Source organism: Telopea speciosissima, chromosome 1, assembly GCF_018873765.1.
Source record: "Telopea speciosissima isolate NSW1024214 ecotype Mountain lineage chromosome 1, Tspe_v1, whole genome shotgun sequence".
NCBI lineage: Eukaryota > Viridiplantae > Streptophyta > Magnoliopsida > Proteales > Proteaceae > Telopea > Telopea speciosissima.
The window spans coordinates 44610582-44616581 of NC_057916.1; the positions used below are offsets into that span (position 1 = coordinate 44610582).

Genomic DNA, 6000 nt, shown 5'->3' on the forward strand with positions numbered 1-6000 from the left:
TTAATCTTTATGTCATTCTTTCTTATAATTTCATAATTTTAGGTAACCTTAGTATTAATTATTACTTTTTTAAATTAGTGGCAAATCAGAATTTGGAGACCAAAATCTTTAGTGATCCAATAACAGGTCTCGTTAGGCAATTATTACTTCTTTCTAATCAGTAGCAAATTAGAATTTGGAGACCAAAATCTTTAGTGATAAGCTACACTTTTTCTTCCCATTCGACGTCTCTCTCCTAAAGATCTCTCTTCATCCCATTTATCTATCTCTTTTCTCTCTCTTCTCAACCTTAATTAGCTAGAAATCTGCCAATTTACGGTAAAAAGAAAATGAAATCCCCTCTCATAGGAGAGTATATTTCTTTCCAATTTTATCAACCCTTTACATTGACATCGCTCCATCCTTGTTTCAGGACTCTTTCTAAGTACCGTTCTCCTGTCTTTTTTTAGCTTTTTCCTGCATTCCCCAATACTTCGTCGATTTCAATTTCATCACTTCAGTCATACTGTTCATCTTCAGTGAAAATTTCTTCTACGTTCGCCTGTTCATGTTGCATCTCGTGAATCAACTTGGAGGAAACCGACTTGTGAGCCTTTTCTTTTCCTCCTCTTCTTAAATCTTCTAAGCACTTCGGGGTTTTGATGTAGTTCGACAGAATGGTCATCATAGGCATTGATTTCAAGTGGTGAGTTTGAATCTTTCGTTGAAATGTGAGAACTGTTCAGTTAAAGAAATTTCATTACGTGTTCCTCTTCATTTTTCTTCATATATGTCGTTGTAGGGTTTTATTGCGATTCATTTTGAGATTTCTTTTGCAGGTATGATGGCTTCTTCTCGTCCATGCTCACGACAGGTGTGTATTAAGCTTTCGTGTAGGACGTGGTGTGTGCCCAGAATTTGAGCACTGAGTTGCTAATACTATGTTGACCAGTTTTGCCATCCATGGACGTGGTGTGTGTGCTCTGTCTCTTTTCCGTCAGATGATGAAGATGGGTTTAATGCCTGATAGGATTACTTTTCTTGTAATTTTGATGGCATGTAGTCATTATGGAATAATAGATCATGCCTATAAATGCATTGACTGCATGTGCCGAGTGTATGGTCTTGAACCTCATGCTGAGTATTATGGTTGTTTGGTAGACGTTCTCCCCAACAGCGGCCTTTTATTGGAGGCAATTCATAATTTTTGTGACTGTTCCCCACAAATTATATTATTAGAAGGGGCAAAATTGAAGGAAGAATTTGATAACTTTTTTGCCAATCTGTTTAACAGAGGAAATTAAATTGCATTATTTAGTTTAACCTTTACTGTCTACAGAGATTCCTAATTCTGTAATTATAATTATTGAGACAGGTTACTATTCAAAGAATGCATGGAGCAAGTGATCAGAGGTGAAGATAAATAATGAAAGAATTCATTTTATTTGTTAATTTTCAAGTCTATATGACTTGGATTATCATTTTATTTTATTTTATTTCACGTGCTACTACAGAGAGGTTGAAGAAAATGGAGATGTGGTCCAAGGCAGGAGCTTTAAAAGCCAGTTAATTAATGGTGATACTGATGACTGCAGAAAAAATAATTCTATTAAAGTAAGGTCTCGTCTCATCTTCGCCGAAAATGATATATATATATATATATATATTTTTTTTCAACCAAATTATTTTTTTTTGAATGTTTTCCTCATCCCATAGCACCTTTCTAGCATGTTATGCATGTAATTGTAGAGAGCAAAACATTTATGATATTATCCTTACAATAGTTATTTCTCCCAGTAACACAAATCCAATCAGTAGCTAATTGGGTTGTTCACACTAACAAGATTATTTGCCCGTCTGCCTCAGACTAACTAATTACATAGACTGGAGAAGAGGGGAAGAAAAAATGTCTCCCCCTTTTTCTTACCCGACTCAAGCCTTTTCTTTGAGACTTTTAGCTTTATTGTTTTCCTTTTACCTCTAGTAGTAATGTTGGTAGATGTTGTCAAATTATCTATTATGTTTTTCTTTAAAAAAAATCTTTTATGACTTTATGGACTTTGATATGGCTCATTGTATTTGATGATTCCTAATGGGGTTTTGAGAGGCATGATACTCCAAGTTACGTGGTAGCTCTTGCAGATGATTTAAAATCTTTGAAAAAAAAAAAAAGAGCAGAAGGAAAAGAAAGAATTTTACTATGGAGAAGAAGCCAAGAACTACTTTTAATCATTGTAAGTGACCTGTCCAATTCCTCAAATCACTAGCAATCAAGCTCATCAGAATTTCCACATAACCCCTGTTTGATAAAGTTTAAATGTTGCATATGCAAGGGCAAAGCAAGTATATATGAGTGATGCCTAAGGTATTCTTCTCATTTTGGCATTCTCTAAAAATTCACTTGGTTGAAAGTTGTCATGGATTCAGATTAAAGTACACATTCTGAAGTTTTTTTTTTTTTTTGGAGCTTCGGTGGCACTCTCTTAGGATGCTATTCATAATAGACCTTTCTATTATTTTATTTTTGGTACATTACCGTGAAGTTTGGTGGATCTCATACTAATATTTGACTTTTGGAGGAAAATTCTTGACTTCTATTTTGACTTATCATTCTTTTACTGCACTTAAAGTGTAGCATGTCTTTTGTCAATAAGATCTTGTACTTTTGTTTTTAGTTTATTTTCTCTCTTTTTCTCTCTATCTATCTTGTGTTGTTTCCTATTTTACATTGTCATTTTTCTTTCAATTTTTTAAAATCTGGTTTATCCCAAGTTTTTGAAACTTTTGGGGCATGTATTTGAAATGCATTCTCTGACCTTCTCTGCTAAATGAATGTGTTTGCATGCCATTTCAGAGTATAGTGTTAGAAGCAACATAATATATGATCTATTGTTATAGAGGGTCCACAAGGTACAAAAATTTGCTGACAAGCTCACCAAAGGGAATTCTAATTTTTTTTTTTTTTTACAATTATTTGCTTTATTGGATGACATGTTGTATAATATTGAGGTTTATAAATGAATGTAGCAGGTCAGTCAGTGCACTGATTTTGTAGCTTATGCATTATATGTGAAATGTACATAGTAGAAACTGAGAGTCCATTACCTCTTTATCTTTAAGTGATGGTATCCTTGCAATTTTTCTCACTTTTCACATTGTCTATACTTTATTGATGTTGTGTATACTTAATTCAAAATTTATTGCCCAATCTGATTATGTACTACACGTTTACTGTTATCACACTAAAAAATGAATTGATTATGGAATTACCCTACAGGTTTAGATTAGGTATTTGAAATTTGAAAATATTAATCATGCATTATACTAGGTATCTTCATTTGGTTGCAAATTTCCTTTTCTTTAGCCGATCAGAGGCCAAAACATCAGTTTTGTACAAGTAAGTATATTCTTCAAATCGATAATTGTCTTAAACCAAGATGATTTTACTGTAGGGTTTTATTGCGATTCATTTTGAGGTTTCTTTAGCAGGTATGATGGCTTCTTCTTGTCCATGCTCGCGAAAGGTGTTTATCCTCCTTATTGATCTTGATGTTATTGTTTTTTCTTGTTACTGTAACTTCATTTTTATGTACACACTAATTTTAGCTAAGCACTTGCCATGTTAAGAAAATTTAGTACTTTCTCCCTTTGGCAACTTGAACTTGTTCCATCTCTCTTTTAGCTTGTGTTTTATTCTTTAACTATTTGTTTAATAGAATCATTGTTTCGATCAATTGGAAGCTTTATCATCTCTGTAGATATCCTTTGCATATATGGATTGTGGTGAGCTTTCGGCTCTTGAAGATATACTATTCACTTTTGCAGTCATCAAAGATTTTCTTATTGGGCTTTTCAGAGGATACATAAGTTTTGATCGGTTACATTTGTATTTTCTGCTACTGGTTGTTGTTGTTACAGGTTGACTATACAACTGTCTTTGTTTTCTGGCTATTAATGTTTCTCGACAATGGCCTTGCTGCGGGGATGGGTTGTTAAGTGTTCCCACTTTATGCTACTAATGTTGTCGTGATTGATGTCCACCATAGTTTACTTAGCAAGCTCTGCTATGTTTATACCAACAAAAAATTATGTACTCAATAAGATTAATTGAGAATTTTTCCCCCTCTTTCTTTCATTGTTTGTAGCAGCCAATTTAAAGTGTGGCATTCCTTATATTTATGTTGTCTAAGGTCTCTGGTTATCATTGCTACAAAGAAATATTGGTGTGTACGTAGAGGAGTTCAATTTCTTGTTGATTCAATTCTGAAAACTGAGTTTTCAGGTTATAGGGCTGAAACTAGCTAGGTTTAGGGTATAGGATTTGATACGGAAATTAAGAATTGATGGCTATGGGTATTAGGGTTTGAGAATAAAGGAATTAGACTATGAGAGCAGGTCTCTTTGTTGAGACTTATTTTTATGAAGGACACAGCAGTAGTAAACCATGAAAGAAAGGGAGAAGAAAAAGAAACAAAAATGGTCTCAAACCATACTTAGTATAACCTTGAGTCTGATAGGTACCACTGAATCATCATAATCCATTAGGAAATGTTGAGAAAATTGTCCAACATAAAATAGTTTTTTTTTTTTTTTTAAGGGAAAGAACATATGGCTTAAATAGAACATGGGATGTCTAGGTCCCTTCCTCTTTTAATTGGACTTCTATTTGATCTTACAGTTGAAATGTCAAAATAAGACATCTTTCTATAGCCAAACATGTTTAACCTACTTAAACCCAACTTGCATAACTTAAAACTGGTAGGAAGCAACTAAAATTACCAAATTATTAGCGTGGCTTGCATTAAACAAAAAATGCATTAAATACGTGGAGTTCAAAGCAGATGTTGGAACTCCCAATAAGCTATTCTATACTATGATCTTCTCTTCTCTTCCGTCTGATGGTCTGTACGTACTACGTACAGTAGCCCTCAGACTGGTTGGATCAGCATGACTTGGTTTACACATATACCAATCTTCTCTATTCTAGCTATAATGCTAAATCATAAGATTGTTTGATAAAACATACTTTAGAGAAGATCTTGGTTAGAGTTTTAATATCCGATAAGATTGAAAATATCTCCTACAGTCCCTCCTTACAATCATTCATTAATCAATCCACCATATTTTGTCTATCAGCCCAAATAGTCACAGTTGTGAGGCCTAGATCTTTGGTTCTTTGCAATCCATAATTGATGGCTCTTTCCTTGGACTCTTGCAAGCCCCACAAATGCCCACACGTGCATTTGCATGAGCATTTTTACTAGTATATATATATATTTTTTTTGGGGGGGGGGGGTGTACCTTGATGATGGACACTTTTGTTTGGTAAAAAAGATACTATTCATTTCGTGTTAAACTCATGGAAGAAGAATTACAATTTTCCCTCAACCATAAAGTGGAATCCAGCCATACTGTCGGCAAGCGTCACAAGTCATGGACTCCCCTACACCGCATGGAGTGGGATATTTTCTCTCTATGCGTGTGGGATCGAGCCATGCTTTTAGGCTCGGATGGTATGACTCAAAATGACTTTCTATCTCGCCTTTGGCCATTTAAGCATGAATTACTCGAGTGGGTAGTCAACTTCTTCACTCCACTGTTCGAAACAAAGTAGACACACTAGATGATGCGAGAAGAGCATGAATTGTCTGATTTGAATAAGGCACATTTAGGGCTAAAGTGTGTATGTGACAATCTAAACTGGTAGGATGAAAGAAAGAAAATAGGCTAAAATCTTGGGGGTGGGGGGGGGGGGGGGTGGGTTGGGATGGAAGGGTAGGAGGACTTTTTTCTCTGGGGCAGGAGAGAGGCAGACACAGTGTTGGGCACAACGTTAGTGTGCCCAGCCTTTACCCATATTTAAAATAATATTTCCATTGTTTTGATTTTTGCCTACCATAGTATTACCATTTTTCAATTGTCAATGGGCTGAGAAAAATCAAGGTTATCAATTGTATGGCTTGGTTGAAGCCAAAACGTAAGTGCATGTAAAAAGGGACATCTTCTCTAAGTTGCTCATGT

At 34.9% G+C, this 6000-nt stretch overlaps 1 long non-coding RNA gene across 1 annotated transcript; it reads left to right on the plus strand.

Moving 5' to 3' along the window:
• The first annotated feature begins 788 nt into the window (after window positions 1-788).
• Window positions 789-4179, plus strand: LOC122648740. The gene is made up of 3 exons (XR_006331125.1): window positions 789-857; window positions 3696-3762; window positions 3898-4179. It is a non-coding gene; the product is annotated as an uncharacterized LOC122648740 (long non-coding RNA).
• The last annotated feature ends 1821 nt before the right edge of the window (window positions 4180-6000 follow it).